This window comes from Plectrocnemia conspersa, unplaced genomic scaffold, assembly GCF_051122295.1.
Source record: "Plectrocnemia conspersa isolate PC_06_02 unplaced genomic scaffold, ASM5112229v1 ptg000001l, whole genome shotgun sequence".
Taxonomy (NCBI): Eukaryota; Metazoa; Arthropoda; class Insecta; order Trichoptera; family Polycentropodidae; genus Plectrocnemia; species Plectrocnemia conspersa.
The window spans coordinates 18,183,230-18,204,703 of record NW_028277165.1 but is presented as its reverse complement, the minus strand read 5'-3'; the positions used below and the strand labels follow the sequence as shown (position 1 = coordinate 18,204,703).

Below are 21,474 nucleotides of genomic sequence, written 5' to 3'. Positions count from 1 at the left end.
TTTAATTTTTTATTAAAAAATATTAATACAATTGAGTTTATTTAAAGCTACTCTTCAGTTTTTATAGTTAACATTTTGCCGTTTCAAATGTACCATTTTAGTGGTCCATAAAAATGACAAACTACTATTGATTATCCAGAATAATAGCTAGGAACTTTTATATAAAGGTCTACAATATCCAATAAATTATTCTATCTGAATTTTATTCAGTTTAACTATTATTAAATAAATGAATTAATAAATCAGTAGTATTTTTAAAAAAAAAACACTTAAATATTTATTAATATTTTAATAATTCGTATATATTGTAATTTATTTCTGAAAATATAACCTCTTACCATCTCTTGGTCATTTATCTAATTCTATTAGCATACAATATTGGAAGGTTTAATGCAAAATATTTCGATAGCCCCATTTTTACATCATCTGCATTTTGATTTTTTTGTCTAGTGTTGCATCGATCGAAATAAATGTGAGTTGAAAGGTGAAAGGTCTGGAGAATAAGGTAGATGAGATAAAAAGCCAAGTTTGTTTTGTTTTATCCAGAGTCAATTTCACAACATGGAGACTCGCATCATCGAACTGTAGAACTATTAGACTTGTGTAGATAAGTTCAGGCCAATTATTTAACTGCTTTGTGCAAGTGATCCAGCTGATTATAATATAAGTTTAATGTTCTTGTTTTTGCTAGGTTTAAGGGGAATTTTTAAAATAATAAAATGTCGATTTTGTAACATTTTACTCAGTGCTTCCGATAAACCCTCTCTTTCGTCAGGCACAGATGATATCTACAGTTTTGAGCCACACCCGCAGTTGCTCTTGGGTCATCGACAAGAGCAGATAGGAGAGCGCTCTTCTATTTTCTTGGTTTGATGTCAGTGTTCATTTAAACCCTTGGCATGTCAGTGCTCTATCAAAAACCTCATATATCGAAATCACAATAGTATTTTTTTTCTACTTAATAAAAAAAGTTTTAATCAGCGTATGCGAAACATTGATTTATAAATTGTAATCTAATCGTCGATGTCTTTAATAAGACTACCATCAGGTTTATTTGGCATATAACTCGGCGTTAGGTTGTAAATTCACCAAAATAATTTTGCTTAATTTTGTATATGTTGTTTACTCGGAAAAGTTTTGGTCTCAGTTTTACTTTCAACATAAACTAAAACATGCTCAGTCAGTCTCGATTATCTAAAACATAAGTTAAATTGACAGATCCTAGCAACTTGTCCAACTCGTTCAATACTCGAAATGATCCAATTTCAGAGACTTTTGGTATAATTCTTCGAATTATCACCCGCAAAAAGGGTGCCGGACTAAGGATCAAATGAATTTAAATGACACCATAAAAGGGCACGTATAGGGTAGGGTAACATTAGCCGAAATAACCCGATATTGCGGTCGTTTTTAGTTCGAGGACGACGTACAAATGCCGTGTTTATCTTAGATAGAACCTTGGTGCGAAAGAAGTTTTGTCGGATAGCACGGCAAATTTCATTTCCAAGCCCGAAAAGCTCTCGCTAAAGTTCCAAACACGAAGAAGCAGAGTACATGTTTGGAAACGCGATATCTGAATGTGTCGGTTCAATTAACGTACATCGATACTGTGTTTGCTGTAAAATGCTTTTCTGTTTATATACATGGTAATAAAATTAATTTTAAAAAAACATTTACCTATACAACCTTAAAACGCTCATACTTTAAATGAATACTTTAATTATACCCATATTTTTAAGTAAAAAATATATATTCTTTATACGTGCAGCAACTACAAAGTTTAAAATATCTACCTAAAAACCTAAATGTATTTTAAATTAGGTAATAAAAAAGCTATTTAGTTAAATGTTCTTTTAGATGCTGAAACTATTCATAGCAACTACAAGGTATACATTTTAAAATAATTGATTGATTTAATTCCAGATTTTATTTTGAAGGTTTGCGAAGTCAGTCTCGCTGCTCCTCTAAAATGTATTTATGATCTAATTCTCAAGACATCATCATTTCCTGATCTATGGAAATGCACAAAAGTCACCACTATTCATAAAAAGGGTGACAAATTATATATAAAGAATTATAAACTAGTCGCAGTGTTGTCAGCTCCTGCTAAATTATTTGAAATAATTATTCATAAATATCTCTATAATCACTTTCGGCAAGTTTTGTTAGACCAACAGCACGGGTTTCGTCCTGCCCGTTTCACTGTTACTAACCTTCTGTCGTTTACCAAAACGGTGACAACTTCTCTCGATGCAGGAATTCAAGTAGACGTCGTGTATACAGATTTTGAGAAAGCCTTTGACAAAGTTTGTCATAGGTTATAATTAAAAAAATTGTCGAACCTCGGTTGCTCGGATAATTTAATCGGTTATTCTCGAGTTATTCAAGCAATCGTAGACAGATTGTAACCTATGGTGGCCGATTGTCGAAAGAATATTTTACCCCTTCGGGGGTTTTTCAAGGATCCAATCTGGGCCCTCTGCTTTTTGTGTTATTTAATAATGACATAAATACAGCAATTACAAATTCAAGTTTTCTTCTGTACGCAGATGATTTAAAATTATATAAATGCATTTGATCTGTTGTGGACTCCTCTCTACAAAGTGATTTAGACTCTCTATGGAGATGGGCTTCCGTTAAACGTCTGCCCTTTAGTGTCGGAAAGTGCCATACTGTGTCATTTTCTCGATCCCATTCGCCATCAGCTTATTTCTACCATCTCGGTGGTAGCATTTTGACTAGAGAAACTTCCACTAAAGATCTTGGAATCACTTTCGAGAGCAAATGGAGGTTCTCTCTACACATACACGACGTCTGTGATAAATCTTCCAAAACGCTCGGCTTTGTTATGGGGAATGCCTTTTACTTTGACGATACGTCAGTTATTTGCATCCTCTATGACACATTAGTTCGTAGCATTCTTTAATTTATAATTTGGAATCCCCGAATAGCCAAATATTCTCTTTTAGTGAAAAAAATTCAAAAAAGGTATTTAAGATACCTTTACAAAAGGACATTTGGTTGTTATCCGTACATATATCCCAGCGCCTTTTTTTTAGGAGCGTTGGGATACGATTCGCTGTGTTCTCGTAGAAAGTATTTTTTAATTACTGAAAGGTGCTGTTGACAATCCAGCTATTCTCGAGGAATTCCAGTTTTGGGTTCCAGAACATTTTCGAGAATCACGATCGCGTCCTCTTTTGATAGGGCTAGGACGTCCGCACTTGCCGACTCGCCTATAGCTGTGGCCATCCGGCTCCTTAATACGCTGGCATTACATATTGACCTGTTTAATGTTAGCTATATATATAATGATATTTTATAATTTTTTGTTATGTTTAATATTATTAAGTATTGTTCTATTTATGTATATTATATACGTTTTTTTTGTTTTGTAAATTTAAAATTTGTTCTCGACCATCGTGGCGCATTGGGGTAACCTGTTAGGCCACGATGGTCTTAATTTAATCTAAAAAATAAAATATCTTATATGTACACGTTGAAATCTGGCGGAAGCTTATTTGCTGCCTCACAATAGATTAATATAATAAAGCTATTAAGAATTATATATTTTTGAGGCAAAGAATGAAAAAAAATGTTTTATTATGAAAAAAAAGTTATTTCATTACTTTTATTATCAAATTAATTACAGTATGTTAAAAAAATATATTTTTTATGGCTAGCAGTAATAAACTATAAATTTTTAATATAGCTTTAATGCCTGCCTATCTCCCAAGAGAGTCGCTTGTCCCTATTATTTATCTCAGTCAAGGCGTTTTATTTATGCATATTTTGTAATGCTTTTACTGAGAATCGATTATTTTCTATTGTGACAATCTTAACGCTATTTTAAAATATAAAAAATAATTTATATGGATTATTTACGTAGTATTTACAATTAAAACTTATTTTATTTTATATTAATTAATTTTAAATCACTATAAACTGTATTATATTTGCTTATAGATGTTTCAATAGAAAGTTTTTATTCGATTTAAATTTCAAATGAATATACATTGGACTTATCAAACGATAAGAACCATCCGTCGAATTAGCCAATGGGGGATCCTTTGATTCGTTTCAAAAGTTTTGTTTTTGAACTTATAGAATATAAATCTGAAAAGAATGAAATCAAGCGAAGTATGCCAGGGCTTTACTCAAAGCTTTAAGGTTTAAACGGTTTGTTAAAAAAAGCCGCAACAATTACGTCTCTGAACGCGATTTCGTTTCATTGGTAAATAATTATATCACAAGCTAGAATTGTGTAATATAGCGATATATCCATAAGCACAATACATTTTATAACCCCAAGTTTCCTATTACTTTATGCTTCAATTCATGTCAACCTTTTCGCATGACCGTGATGCGCCATTAATGGAGTTCCTTTGTGGTCCAAAGGTCAGGAATTTTGGGTCTATACTTTTTTGTATATCTAAAGTTGAGAGTAAGGTAACAACGATTTTACCTCCATTCATTTATGTACTTTAAAAACACGTGATTGTGTTTCGCCAGGTTATTATACTGCGGTTTTGATTTACGCTTGATCGATTGCCAGTAAATAACTACAATAAAATCAATAACGATTTAATTTGCCCGATCGCCGCTCAAACAATAACACAATGCGGTCCTTTATATATGTACACTATATTATATTATTTAAACACTAGACGAAGAGGCAGTAAATTAGAAGCAAGTTTGCAAAGTGTGAGGAGATGCACGGAAAATTTTCAAAGGCAATGAATCACAAACGTGTCAGACCCTTTGCGACTTGCTCTTATTGCGAGGGTGAAATTTTAATATTTAATAATAAAATTAATTTTTCAAAAATGTAAAAGGTGAAACATGCTGCAATATAAATCATATTCTAAATATATTTTTAATATCTAAAATATCTTATAGCTAGACGGTATTTTTTTTTTTAAATATTTGACATTTTCATATAAGAAGAGTTTTGAATAAGTACCTTCAAAGTGTATTTTCAAAGAAACAATAATCTTATTATATAAAATACGTGAGTATTTCATTTAAAACCTGTGTTTTTATCTCGTGTATTTTAATTAGCATATTAAATTAAATTCTTGGGGCAAAAATATAATATAGTTTTAATGCATATAAAAGTAATTATAATCTCAAAATAGTTCATTCAACCTTATAACATGAGCAAATATGAGTATACGTTTTAATCAAAATTAAACTTAATAGTAGATTACATCATAAATGCAATATTTTTCATCGATCGTATATTTTTAACTGAAATATGATTTGAAAACTTCGACGAGTTTGAACTAACCCGACTACACGTTAATTCATAAATAATTTATAAACACCGTGTGCGAATTCAATCCATAAATAATTCACAGACACTCGCTGTATTTTTATACACATACGTTTTATAAATACGTAGAGAGCTAAAGCGATGAGAATATTTTATCAGCTTGTTTACACAAGCGATTTTTTTCCAGGTGGGAATAAAAACCGATTTCGGTCGCAGAAACAGATAACGCTTCTCCGCATCTCACTTCCTATTATTAAAACAAGCCATATGGAACAATGCAGGTACGGGATATGGCAAAAAAATTCAAAAAGCACACAATTAGTAGGTTATTGCTTGAAAAAAATATTATTTTTTTATTAAACGAATGTGTTATTGAAAATATAATTCATGCTAATATCTATAGAAAATACAAATTAGATGTAATTCAAATTAAAGTTGAAAAAAACGTAGTATTAAAAAGTTACATATATTCCTAAATAAAGTGAATTGCTTTTTTCATGAAAATTAAATAAAATATATATTTAAAAAAAAATTAAATGAAATTTTTATATATAGAAAGGATCATAAATCTAATTTAATATGCGTTGAGAATATCAAGTTAGAACTCAGTTTGAACAATGTGTCAAATTTTATTTATAATGATTTCCTTCTAACCTCTAAGAGTAAAACTCTAATAATTAATAAAATATTGAAGATTTTTTTCACTGGGTATATCCATAATATTATTTGGTAATATTTTAAAACCAATTAATAAAAAGGTTTGAAAATAATAATATATTTATATTATATTTATTATATACTAAATTATTTATAATTAATAATGAAAGCGAATTAATTGAATTAACTTTTCGGTTACCATTTTATAAAGCAAGCAATAAATATAATCGTATTACCCAACAAATTTCAACAACATAAAAGTAAATAAAACACATTTTTCCTATTAAATATGGAAGGAAAAAACACAATATTTGCAAAGCCAGATAGATAAAAAATAAGTACTAAAACCATATTGGTCTATTTGCAAAAATTGTCAAAAACTTTTTATCACTGACATAATTTTAAAAATAGATTAAACTAATAAATTATAAATCATACTATAACAAAGCAGTATACTAAAAAATTATTGGTTAGATTATAAATAGTATTGCTCAATCTGTCTATTTCATCCATAAATGAAACACTCTGCTCGAAATCGATTATGGATGGCAAATATTATTTTTCCGAGTGGCTGTGTTGACACACGCGAGATAGTGTTAGATATATATATATATACATCTTATATGTCCACATATGAAAATATGCGGAACCGGAAACGCGACCGACGTATCCGGCTAAGAGAACCGGAAGACAAACGCCGCCCGCGACGCCTATAAATACACGCCAGATAAAGGCGTCGCCCTCCAATTGAATTTGCGCCCTAAACTCCCTAATAGCGCTCGATCTGTTTTATATAGAGCTTACTGTCAAGATAAATAAGCTCGATTCGGTCGAGCTTTCGACGCCGGACGTTTGCCGTTTTACCTTTTGTGATTTTATGGGATGCGCCGCCTTACCCTCGGAATCTTATATGTATATATTACCTACATAAAAAGTGGCGATATTTCCGGTAAATAAATCACGCAGAAAATAATATTATTAGAAAATATGGACTGTCAGTAAAGTTTATAGTAAAAGGAAATAGCATAAAAAATTGTAGATTTGATTTTAATGCTACCATGATTTTATTTTGTCAATGTTAAAACGCGACTAGCTACTATTTTGGAAAATTGCATTATACATTTTGCAAAATAAACTTTATAAATGGTTTACATCACGTGTAAGCATATTCAAATTATTAGTTTTTCTCTTCAGATTCCATATAAAACTACTATATAATTAATTCTATGTGTCATTTTTCAGATGATGATATAATAGAATGCAACGTTTTTAAAAATAAATATTTTGACATAACAGCTTATTAATTAAATAATTTATTGTTAATCATAATACCCTAACTAAAAATCCTAAGACAGATTGAGTATTTCCTGTAAATGTCCTTCCCACCGAAAGAGATCAAAAAAATTCTATGAACGTGGAAAATGATACAGTCACAATTGAATCAATAAAATATATTATTCGTAGACGACATTTTATAGCTAACCACTTTTTACGATATTTTTTATTTCATAAATTAAAAAAAGAGCTTTTAGAAAAAATGTATAGGCATAAGAATCTGAATATTATGCAATTAATTTTGACATGTTATTTAATAAACAAAGTCAGAGTTTAAACGTTTAAGACAAAAAACAGTACTTCTCTGTTGAAATAGGGCACCACACTGAGAACATATTTTTTGCATATTAGGTACTCGCCATAAATCAGAAATATATCTTTGTTTAAAAAACCTCCTAACAACCACTCTTTTGTAATTGGACGTCCCACCGAAAGGGACGAAAAACTAAATCTCTTATTAAGAGGGCTATGGTTATAAATATGTGAACGCAGGTAACTAACAAGCACCTCTTCAGAGACATTCACATGGCAATAAAATATATTTTTCGCAGACTTCCTTTTTATCACTTTTTTTGATATTTTTGTCACGTGAATTATTTTTGTTCCTAAATCAGAACCAACGCTATGATTATTTAAGCAATAAGACGCGTTGTTTTAAAATATATTACTTACATATTATTAGTTAAATGAATATACAAGCAAAATCTATAATTAAGCCCGTTACAAAACTACGAGCGAACTCTATTATAAATACAACAGTTAATCTATAATATATATATTTTCACTCCGAGATATTACTATTTTAATTACAATATAGTCTTCATTTACTAGAAAGTTTTTTTTTAATCTGTACTTTGACATATATTTTTATATGAAACAAAATACATCACACTACATATCAGTTAAAGTATGATACATTAGTAACTAAGTGCCTTGTATTTTAATTAAAAAATATATTTTTTTAACTAAAAGCTTCTTTAATTAATATTTCTAATGAAAGTATGTAAAATATGACGTTTAAGAAAATAAAACAATTTATACAACATTATTTATTATTCATATATGTACATTTGTGACAATATTAATAATACGTATGACTATGTTGACAACAGAAGAGTATAAATACACAATCTGTTTTGATTTTCTACATAATATGTAGATATTTAAAGTGCATTGTGTCTGAATTTTACAAATAATAATACTTACAACACTATAATATTGTTTCCAAATATGTATTAATCATTTTTTTTTTATTTAATTACAAACTTTTCCATATAATACACATTCTATATATGTAGTAATGTTAATAGTATCCATTTATTTAAAGGATCAGGATATTTAGAAAATATATATGTATGTATACTATTATTATTATTACGGTTGATTCGCAAAAATAACTTTGGGAAACATCATCAACTTTCGTCGATACTGAATTTAGTTAAATTTACATCAAATTAATTTCAACTTATTTATATTTAAAGTATTTTCTTATTTATCACAAAAAGAAAATAAATAGTAAATATACGTTATATCAATAAATAAGCAAACATTTATATCTAATACAGTTTAAAATAAGGCGAAATTGAAGTAAAAAAATAAAGGAGATCTTACGCTTTATAAAATCCAATATATCTATATATATACATATATATATAAAAGGCTTCGTTCTTTGAAAGTAGAGATTTTAAATGATTAAATTCCTTTAGACCTTAGAAGAGTTTCTAACTGATATATCACGCAAAACTTGAAAGATTTTTTTTATATAAATTGTATTTAAAATGTCATAAATATTGTATATTTATATATACATACATATATGTATATATATATAAATATGTAAGTTAGTGATAATAATTCATTTTGTACTTCTATGAAGAGAAATATAATGTGTTAGATTAAGGACATCTACCGACGTAGGAACATAATAATAGTGTAGTAAGGCTTCAAACCATTTGAAAATCAATTTTCATTTAGCCAAGTTTTGAATCACTATTCTTAACACAAAATAATTTCACACATTTTGTATAACTTTTGTATAAATAGATGTCTTATATTTTTAACTGAATAATAATATTAAGTGCTTGATTTTCTAAAATATTTAATTAAAACTCAAATGCTTTTCAAATTACCTTAAAAATATGTACAATATAACATTATTTTATTATAAAAAATATGTATTTTTAAATTGAAAATTTTTATTTTATATTTTCGTTCAAGTTCACTCGATGGGACGATTTCCCCACTCAGATACCAGTAATTTGGTTGAAGTGAAAATCTCAGGAATCGTTGATCGCTTTCAATGGTTCTTTCCTTTCGTAAATTTTTTGCTGAGAAATTTAAATTATTATTTTATAATATAATATATATATATAACATCGCAACATTATAACGTGAAAACATTTCATATAACTATAGATACCTTTAAGAGTCCCTTTTTAATGAGATTATCGTAAGATTCTGCAGATGTAAAATGATATTTTATTATTGCCAAAGTTAAATTTATATAAATCACCCTTCGCTACTTTAATTACATTTCTCAAAAATTAAAAGTCTAATTCTTGAATTTGTAAAAGAACGACTTGTCACTGATTGATCGCCGATTTCTGCACGGTTGCTTTGAAACATTACTTCGTTTGTAACACTATAGATATTACATTATAGTGTCTTATCCCTTTTTATTAAATTTTAATTTATTTAATTTTACTGAAAAGCAAGTTAAAAAATCTTAGCCACCATATTATGTTTCTTTAATTTATTATATTAAATATTTATTTGACACATTACACACGAGTCGCTAATATAAGTATTTTTATTTGAAATGCAACCGTGAACTTCGTAACACTAAAACTGAAATTTCACCAGAGAAATGCTCAATTTTTCACGATTTTATCTTATAAATTTATTTCACGATTTTTCTCTAACCGCTAATGAGACTCAGTAAGCATGAGGTTAAAATCAAAATAACTCAATTTGAGTTGATGTAGTCCATTAAATTAAGTACATGCGGTCATTTTAGTTTTATATTTATTATAATTTAATTTAAAATCAAATTCGAATTTAATATAGAACAAGTTCAAAAAGAATGATTAAAACTTTTAATTAACCTAATGATCCTTTGTTAAGAGTTAGAGAGCGAAAGCAAAAATTAATTTGAGTAACTTGATTTCTTGTACGAAAACGAGAACCGTTAATTAATCATGAATATGGCATTTGTACTCTTACGAGAAGTAACGTCTAAGTGAAAAATGTAATATAATAGCAGTCGATTAAGATAAAACGATTTAGAACGAGAAAACAAAAATTCATTAACGTTTTTTTCTTTGTTGCTTCTTCAAAGCAATTTAGCAGATATGAAATATTGTACATACGTATGCTGTATAGCCACATAAGTTTAATAAGTTGTTTAATAACACAAAAAATCTAAGGTCGAGAGAGATGAAATTTTTATGATTTTTCAAGTTTGTAATTTTATTGCTTTCATCATTAATAATTTTATAGAGCACTGTAAAATAACGCATTTTCTACATTCGTTTTATTATTGCACAATTAAATTTGAACCTGAACATCCATTATACGTTTAATATGCATAAGTAATAAAAATGGTATTAAAATAATGAATAGATCGATTATTTACTTTTTCATTATTTGTAAATTAGTTCACGAGTAATTATTTCTAGTATAAATTGTATAAATTTTATGTTAATTTCATTAAAAAAAATTGCAATTAAATTATACTTATTATGAATTTATACTATATTTGAAATAAATAGTCATATTTGAATTTAACATACGAAATACTTGATATATACAAATGGTTAACCATATGCTGATTACTCTTAATGAAACGTAAGGTTTTTTAAATTGTTCATATGTGCGAATATAAAAAAAGGTATACAGCGCATCATTGGAATACAAATTACGCAAGAAACACTTCAATACGTGTTTTGCAAAAAATTGCGTATGTATATATTTATTTTTTTACATATTTGTATTTTGAATATGATTATTATCTATCATGCATTGTATATAATGTTTTTTAAGTGATTGTTAAGATAATTTTTCATTATATGAATAAAAAAATGCAATGATTTACTTCCTTGAAGTATCAACCGAAAATACAGCCGCTTCCCTCTCCACGTCAATATTGCACCACATACAAGACACAAACAAAAACAACTTATATATAATAATTATATAAACTGTACATAATTTAAAATTCGTTGCACATTTATTGATAATTTATAAACTTAATAGCTTTACCTTTAATATAAAATAAACACATGACCACCAGATCGGAACAATACATTATAGTCAAATTTTATAATTAAAATTACTAAAAAAATCCCTGTAACAAAATAATATTAAGCAGTTTTGCGTATTGATTTTAATATAGTTTTAAGTTCATCATATGCTTATTTAAAATCAAAAACTTTAAATCGTCGCAATTGGTGCGAGCGTTGAAAGTGGTTAAAAAATTCCATAATCTCTTTACAGCATTTAATTTCATTTAGAATTCATTCAGCGGTAAGATTAGTCGAGAACATTCACCAGTTACTCTCATATTGAATCATACTTACTATAAACAGAGCTACGCCGAAGCATCGACCAATTCTTAAAAGACCAAGAATATAGCCGCTTCCCCCTTCATGTTAATTGTTGACTAAATACGATACACAGAGAATAATAGCTTGTTTATAGTAACTGTACAAAATGTACATATTTCAAAAATTGTTGCACATTTAATACTAATTTATATAACTGAAGCTTCAAATAAAAAAAACAATGCATGACCGCTAGGTCAGAACAATACATATTACATTTTTAATTACTAAAATAAATAGTAAATAAAAAAACTAAAGGTATGAAACCATTAACTTATACTAAAAAAATATTAATATTTTTTTTGTATATGGTTTGATTTTTTAATTTATATTAAATTTATCATTAAACCAAATCTAGAATTGAAATAAATTGAAAATTAATAGTCTTAAACATATATAGGCTAAAAAAATACCAATGAAATTCACTAAACTTTCATTTTTCTAATCCATATGTAATGAAAATCTATTTTTCTATACTGTTTGATGATTTTGTTCTGTAAAAGTAACAGATAATAAAAAACAGATATATATACCAGAGCCAACTATTACTGTATGTATTACCTTATGGTAGAAATAGCGTATTGATTGGTAATTCACAGGCCGCGGGTTCGAGACATAGCAGCGGACTCAAATTTATTGTTATAAAAATACGCTATTATTAAAAACCAGCCCTAGCTGCAAAGTTATATATATTGATTATAATTTATAATATACATACTAATTTATACATAATATTATATATGTCATTGCTCCCCAGTTTAATGGTTTTGATACTTTTCTTTGGTATACATTATGTCTGATCGACTAACGTCGTCTGCGTCTGTTAGGCTAGAACAAAAAAAATCGATGTAAAGTAAATCTTTTGATCTTTTTTTGGAAAATGTTCATGATTTTTTCAACTACTATAATCGGCCATATTTTTGCTTTTGTTTTAGATATCAGTTGATAAGTATCAATAATCAGATGAGAAAAATTCACTTCGCGTGGTAAATGGCAAATTTAAAAAATGTGTGAATGTTTTTTAATTATTTTGTTTTTCCATCAAAAATTTATTAAATAAAGTAAAATAATGACCGATTCTACTTTAGATGGTATATGATTTTTAAAGACATTTTATAACTAAGTATGCAACTAACAAAACTGATGAGAGTTTATTTACCAAAAATCTTGTTGCAGTGATATTAATATTATAAAACAATGTAGTGATAATGAAACAGAGCCGTTTTAGAATTTGAAGCCTTTTGTATTGTGGCGCCGCAAAAATAATATACGACATTAAAAAAACCATATACGAGGATATCTTCCACGACCCATAATTGAGATTTTCTCATGCGTCGCCCAAGGATAAAAACTTTCATAATCCAGAAAAATTAATGAACACCATTGCCGTTTCGGCCGCCATAAAGGCAGTGCTTTAGCGCGTTATTGATGGTGTTGGTGTTTAAATTGACATTTGCTTCATCCCCAAGGAAGTGCACATATAATACTTTGTGGCGTGTGTAGGCGTCGTAAATATCGAATGTGTGCGGTGGGCATTAGACTTCTAGTTGAGTGGTCGCGATCGCCGCTCAGTATCATACTGGCACCCTCGCGAGACGCTCGGGAAAGCGGCGCCGGTTCAATGGCGGGAAAATAAACTTTTCCGACGCGCAACGCTCGCAAGAAAAATAGAAAAAACAAAGACATAACTGTATAGTTTAATTCATCGTTAGATATTTGTGACTAGTAATATATTACACACGTAAAAAATATGTATAGTTAAAGTGATCTTTAGTTTTTTACGTGTTACGTCATGTGTGTTTTCGCGTAAGAAAATGTGTAAAAATAAACAGGTAAGTTTAAATATTAATGGTTTTTTATGATTTTAGCTCAAGTATAAGTTTGTTTTATATCGAAAGTTAAATTGAAACTACCGCACGGTCGTAAAATGCGATAATCGGACGGTCTACTTAACTTTAATAATTACGTCTAATTTATTATATCTTTTTATGTGTGTGCAAATTAAATATAAATACGTTTAAAAATTTTGAATAAATTACAATGATTTATAAAAAAGTAAATAATTAGCATTTTAGTACAATACGACATTTTTTTATATAATCTAATAATTAAGAAAGCAAACGATTTATTAAATGTATATAGGTACATTAATAAGTGTTTTTTTTATATCAACGATTTTACGTATGTACCATCTATGCTTTTAATTAATCAACATTAAGTTATACTTAAATACATAATTTAATAAAAAAATCATTATGTAGTTAAATAATTGTCATTGAAAAAAATATTTAAGTTAAATAATTTAAAGCACAATTTATACCGAAAGATATTTTTAATAATATGTTTCACAGTTTTATTATAACAAATATAAATAAATAATGTAAATTTATTTCATGCCCAATGCGTTACAACTACTAAATAAATAGTGAGACATAGTGACATATTTTTAATATTAATAAACTGTTATACTAGCTTGCAATCAATATATTTAACTATGCATTACCTATCTTGATTTTATTTAAATTATTTGTAATGATTTTCATCCGTGATATTAGGAAAATGTATGAAAACCTAATATGTGATTATCGATCAAAATTATATGTATATATTACAATCAATAATTATGAAATTCTAAGCAATATATAAATTTAAAAATACTAGGTTACATATGAGATTTGAACCCAGGTTTCTTAGGTATATGTCACTGGTCTATCGTAATATGATGATTTAAAAATATGGCGTATAAATATTTTTAAAACAGTGAAACATTATATATGGTGAATAAATGGTGAATAGTCTTATATTAGTATAATGTAAACATGTACAAGTTTGACAAAAATATATGTTTTAAAACGACTGATGTACCCATTGCAATTATTTCAATACTAATATAAAACTAAAAAATAATATAAGTACAGAAGGCTTATGTATTACTTATATTGCTTTGAAGCCCACAATAGTTTAAAAAAATCATAACTATTTTAAAATACGTTAAAAACCAAAAAAATACCTAATTAATTTTTGCAAATATTATTACAATAAATTTCAATATAATATCTAAATAAGCCACTGAGATAATTCGTAGTATTTTATACATTTAATTAAATAGAAAGTACAAACAATACAATACTTGATAAACTAAATAATTACTCCTAATATATTGTAAGCAATAAATAAATAATGTAATATTCTATTTTATTTGATTGTAAATATCATAGTTTTACTTTGTAGCGTAATTTATCTTAGAATTGAACATTATTTACAATTAAACTAAACAAAATTAAATTAGACTTAACAAAATTATTAGCAACCTCTTTAAGAAGCAAACTATTTTATTAAATAACCATAAAGTATATAGCTTACATATACGATTTCTGAAATTGAAAATTAGATTTGCATACTAACTTTGATTTTAGTCGACAAATCATAAATCAAGCCGAATATTGTATTGTATTATATGGCTGGCAATATTCAGACAGTATATTCAACTCATTTTGCCCAATGATTTATGCTCCATGACAAATTATGATTACATATGAACAACACCAGTTGCTTTATTTATATATTCTCGCATTACCCGTTAAGCACGACTTTTGTCCTTTGCCAAGTTTATATTGGCAATTACTATCACACATATCTGAAAATAATTATCTCTGTAACGATGGCACATTTTCGCACAACAGTCTATCCAATTTTCTCTTCATTATATCTAATAGAGTTTCATAGTTGACTATGCCATATTTTAAATGAAGTAGAAAATAGGGTTTTGGTAACTGTATGAACATGAATATAAATACATGATAAATATTTTAGAGTGGTAGTGTTACAATTAAGTAGAATACATAAAAATTGTATGAATAAATATATGCATACTACCCCTAAATAAAGTGTGTAAATTAAAATAATAATACATAAATAGAATAACCTATATGTATATTCTAGAATTATTGTGTACATACATATTAGTAAAAATAAAATAATTAATATAAATCTGTTTCTATTTTATTTTATATAAACTGAAGTAACACATTATTAGAAAACTTTCAGTACCTAATATGTACGAACTATCTCGATATTAATTAATCATCACAATATTCATCTATGAAATTAAAAAAATATAAAATAAATTTAGGTGTTATAAAAATCACTAACGTGGGATTTGAATCAACAGTTAAAGACTTACCATTCGTAGAATATATGGTACTGGTTTTCACTGATATCATCGATTTTTTTTAATACATATATAAAGTAGTAATGTAACCTTACGTGATAATCAGCTCATTATTTATTATTTTTAAAATAAAACATTCTCCATTTAATTCTATACTCTGTAAATCGTATCGATTTGTGTGAACAGTGTATAATAATGCACCTAAACAAAGGAATTATTATATATTTAATTATAATTAATAAAAATAAAAATAGAGTTGGCACGATGATTTTTGAGCCTCCGCTAATGTATTCCTTTGTTGTCTACCAATGAAAAATAAACATTCAAATATAAAACAAAATGGCCGACAGTAACATGACAACAGTTGTAAATAATTTTGCTACGCGACAATAATTTTCATTATTTTGGCATGTGCGTTGTTCGATTTACCTGAATATAAATAATCGGATTGCAAATTAACTAGGTATGTTATAACTATGATAATGAAATATATACATGTGTGTAAGGATTATAAGAATACATTTATTAAACTAGATATCAATCTTCGTAACGAAATATTCAAATTTTGAATTCCCGTCGACGGACTCCGAGGCCGAAAAGTGAGTTTTTACTTTTATAATACATAAACATTTTCATTGCTTCCGATTTAAAGCACATATACGATAGATTTGACTAAACCAGGTACATTTTAAGCGTGAACATGTAATATATAATAACGTATGAAGATTGAGGTTAATGTCGATCAAACCATATAAATGCTAATAAAACGTATTTTTTTCTATTGATATTTGGGGATAGTATGTGTGTAGTTTCTTGGATGTTATTTAATAGACGACATTTTACAATGATTATAAATATGTGATTGCATTCCTGGAATAATTGATAGCCAAAATATCGAGTTTATGTGCTGCAACAAAATTGCAGCACATAAACTTTAATGTTTTATTACTTTTATATACAATATAAAAGCTTAATGTTAATTTATTTATTAATTACTATTTGGTTATTGTCCATACTACGTATGCTAAACATAGTATGTTATATTATGGCTTTATAACAATTTATATTAAATACAATTATGAAGTTTTGATATGATATATAGTAAAATTTCTATAGTAGTATTTTACTTACTTCTAATAAATATGTACGTTTATTACATATGTGTAGACTCAACTTAAGTTTGCCTACGTTACGTTATCCAAATTATCTGTGTGCGTGTTTTAATATATGTACCCGCATTCTAAATCATACACGTAAACCATCAGATTCCTAGTCCTAAATTTCATTAGTTACGTGGATCGTAGGATCGTGGCCCATTGAAATGTACTTTTAATTAAAACGTATAACGTCTGTCAAAAGCGACATAACTTAGATACCAACATTTGACACGAAACATGACGTTAGCTTTGTGAGTGTAAGAAAAAAAAACGCGATGAAAGTTCCGCATGAGTATTTTCCTTGAAAAGAAAACTCATACACATAAACTTGAGCAATCATACCTAGCGCTGCACTTTACTAATCATAAATGAAAATTGACGTGCGAGCCGAGCTTTCAATACCTTCTTGTATGTGAACCGAATTTATGAGGAAACTATGTATAAGAAATTCATATTATAAAAAAAATACATATAAGGGTTTTCTATATAAATGACGTTTGATTTGATATAGGTCTTTCTGAGCTTTCGATATATCTCAAAAATTCAACTGCCAATTTACGATTCAAGTTTGTCTGGCAATTTCTGAAGTTCTATTGTATTTGTATGGATTAAAGGATTAAGAATATACAATAGTCTTCAAGCTTTGGTAAACCAAATTGAGATCCGAAACTTTTTAACCGAACTCTTGAACCCAATTGTTTAACATTAAATTGTATTATTTACGAATAGAGTATCTTTGTTACAAATTAAAGCAGATTAAAATTTACACTGTCAAATATTTTAGCAACCAATATAAAATATATAAATATAAATTTACAATATAATTATTATTATTTCATTACAAGACCTCAGTGGGTTATTGATTATAAATATTTAAAATAAATAGTGTATATTTACAGCTATACGAAATACTAATTAAACAATATGTGTCACTATATATTATTTTTTTTCGAAATCTCATCATTTATTCATTATTAAGTAAATTTAAGCGAGCTTTGTATATTATATTATTATATTTTTAACCAAAATTATATATATATATGTATATGTACATATATGAAACATACGAAATCGACATTTTTTTAAGCAGCACACATCTATATTTTCTACGGATAGTACGTATTTTAGAAGCCTGTCTGTTGTCCGGTCAATATTTCATGAAAAATGTCCGTATTTAACGTACGAGCGTATATCGATAGATGCTTTTACCTTTTTGTGAATACCGGTTGTTAATAATATAGTAGATATAGAAACCGGTTGTTAAAAAATACTTTCATTTAATAGTTACTTTTAAGAAATTCTGCGTCGCGTTGGCAAATAAATCTTGACACTTTCCTAAGTAAAATGGCAGTTTATGAGCACAATTTTTGGTTTTCATGACTTTACTTTATATCTATTTCCCCCGCATTTTCCACCCCCAAGATTACGTCCGCATTTGAATTCAAGAAAATATAGTAGGCATATTAATGTTTCACCAAGTTTGTAAATGGCTATGAAAAACATAGTTACTCTAATATAAGATTTTTATTTGTTTAAAACTTATATTTTGTATTTGGACAAGTATATTTCTAAAAACATTTTTTTTATTTCAACGGTTTACTTTTTTTTTTAAATGGCTGATTTTCTCATTTTTATGATTTTAATATTAAAATGAAGTTCAAAATAAATAAATGATACGTAATTTTTTTCTAACCCCAATTATGCTCGAAAAATAAAAATCACATAGATTTTTCTGCACTTATTTATTATTTATTTTAACATAGGATTGTAAAAATAAAATAAGATTAGTAGACGGTCACTAATAATTTAATTCATCGATTTTATATTTTGATAACCTTTTTAATTTCAATAATACTGATCACCCACGATTTATTTAAATTAAAAAAAACTAAAATTAATTATAAAAAAGTGTGTGAATCAAACCCATGCGTGTCAAAAGCTTTTTCTATATCTAACATTAAAAACCATTTACTAATTTTTATATTAAAATTAGCGCATATGTGAAACAATTTTTTAAGTAAACACACACATGATTATATCAATTAAAATGGTAAAATAACGAATGTAAATATTTAATAGTGTACTTTTATTTTGTGAATATTTAATAATGTACTTTTAAGTAAGAAGCCTTAGCAAATATATTTAATTGTAAACTATAGCGAATCTATTTGTATGTCTTCTGGGTATTAAAACAAATTTTAGTATTTAAAATATGATTAGAAACAGTTAACAAGTTTTTATGTATTGTTTTCGTAACACAACTTTAAATATTCGTAAATTAGGATTCAATATAAATAACTTAATATATTAACTAATTTTCCACAGATTCATAAATTAGTCCATATCATTGAGCCTGTAGTTTTAAGTAATAAAGATTTGCAAAAATATAGATAAACGTTAAAATTAAAAAATCATGTTATTTATGTATTTCGATTCATTATTGCAGTAAATAACTACTAGAAATTTTTATTTATATACCAGTTCTTAGTAATACTTAGTAAATCAAATTAAACTTAGTATATTAAATAAAATGCTATAACTAATGTTTTTCAAACATTTTTTTATTGCCTTAAGTTATAACTATTTAAAGCAGGTTACTTATTAATAATTATAAACTCTCATTTTACTTTGAATTAAATATGTCGTTGTATTTAAATTGCAGTTACCCTTACTATTACTATTATAACCAATAAATAAAATTTTGCAACGTTGTCAATTTAAAACCACAAATGTAAGCGCCTGAATCAAAGTAGTAAATTTTGATACGGTTTTGTTATGCATGAATGAATTAGCGTAAAACCAAAAATAATTGCTTGTTATATTATATGTTGTATATTTATGAGCGTGGCACAAAAATAATACACATTCATACGTTAGCAAAATGTATCACTTTACTTTGGGATTATAGTGCTTGAAAATCGTTCAGGCATACACATCTGTAATATAAATGGATTTAAAAATCGAAAGATGATCATGCGATGGACCGAGCTCGCACAAAAAGGGTTTTCAATCATATCATGATGCATTACGAAATTGGCAATTATTGACAAGCGAATCAGATGTACTAGGTAAATGCTAGTACTATTGCGTGAGGATGTATTTCTTTTTATTGCAAAATATTTATTATACGATTTGCTTGATTTCAATGTACCTCACCCTTCGATTTCGATATAAAATATTTTATCACGCAACATTTGGCAAATTCTTTTTGAAGAGCTGTGTGAAATCGGCGCACAGGAAATTGTTAACCTGTGCTATATTCTGATAGTGAAATTTAATTTTGCATGTGTATTAGGATATATTTTTGCCGCTGAAAAAAGCGTCATTGTGAGTTGTGCTTGGATTAAAAATAAACGGTTTTTACTTTTATTTTTATTAATTATTATTAATGATAAGCTAATTTTTTATCGATCACTATTGGTGATCTCATTGGCCACATCCTTTAGTTTATTAGCTTAAGAAAGTTAATTTTATTTATTTCTCTTTGAAGCTCTTTATTTGTCTATAAATAATGTTTTTAAATTGCTTACGTTTCTATCAATAATATAATAAAAGGACTAAGATAGTATATTTTATACTCTTTTTATTTTTGAATATCACTTGTATTGTAACAAAGATATGTTTTAACTTTTTTTGAATATATAATATTGTGAAATACTACAGTTAAACAAATTCAAGTTATGAAAAAATATGTCATTACAAGTGTAAATAAGTATTGTAATAACATATTTTAAAATGTGCGTTAAATTATTCCCTACAATCTTATGATAAATTATGACATGGAGATATTTCATCTGAATATTTAAAACGAATTTTCTTTCTCGGTGGATACAAGCAAAAGTGACTAATTTCGACTTTGAAAATTTTACAATTTACTCTTCATAAAACAAAAAAAAACTTTAAAAGAGTTGATTAATAAATTATCGAAGTAAAAAATTCATTCATTTAATTATAAAAGTTTTTTTTAATTTAATTAAACATGCACACTGAATCGTGTAATGCTTCCATTTATTTCATGTCTATTTCTCTCCTAAAAAAAAGATACCTACTAATTGCTTTGTGGCTGTGAAAGCACACGAGGTCCGTAAAAGATTTTCAAACGCTTCTCTGTATATATTATTTATGTATATATGGAATCACAGAGCGTCGATTCAGAGTGATTCGTCGGTGCGAATTTTTGGCAACGATCCAAGCACTCTTTTCAGTTTAAATATTCGCATGGGGAACTCACAATTCATCTTGCGTCTAATTTCTGGTTTACCAACGGCTTGTCGATCA

General features: G+C 27.3%; 1 protein-coding gene across 1 annotated transcript in view; it reads left to right on the top strand.

Annotated features, from left to right (window-relative positions):
• Window positions 1-13,438: 13,438 nt before the first annotated feature.
• Window positions 13,439-21,474, top strand: part of 5-HT2A (5-hydroxytryptamine receptor 2A) — a 131,384-nt gene continuing 123,348 nt past the window's right edge. The window contains exon 1 of the mRNA XM_088182389.1: window positions 13,439-13,700. The gene's annotated coding sequence lies outside the window, so the exon portion shown is untranslated. The remainder of the gene's footprint in view (window positions 13,701-21,474) is intronic.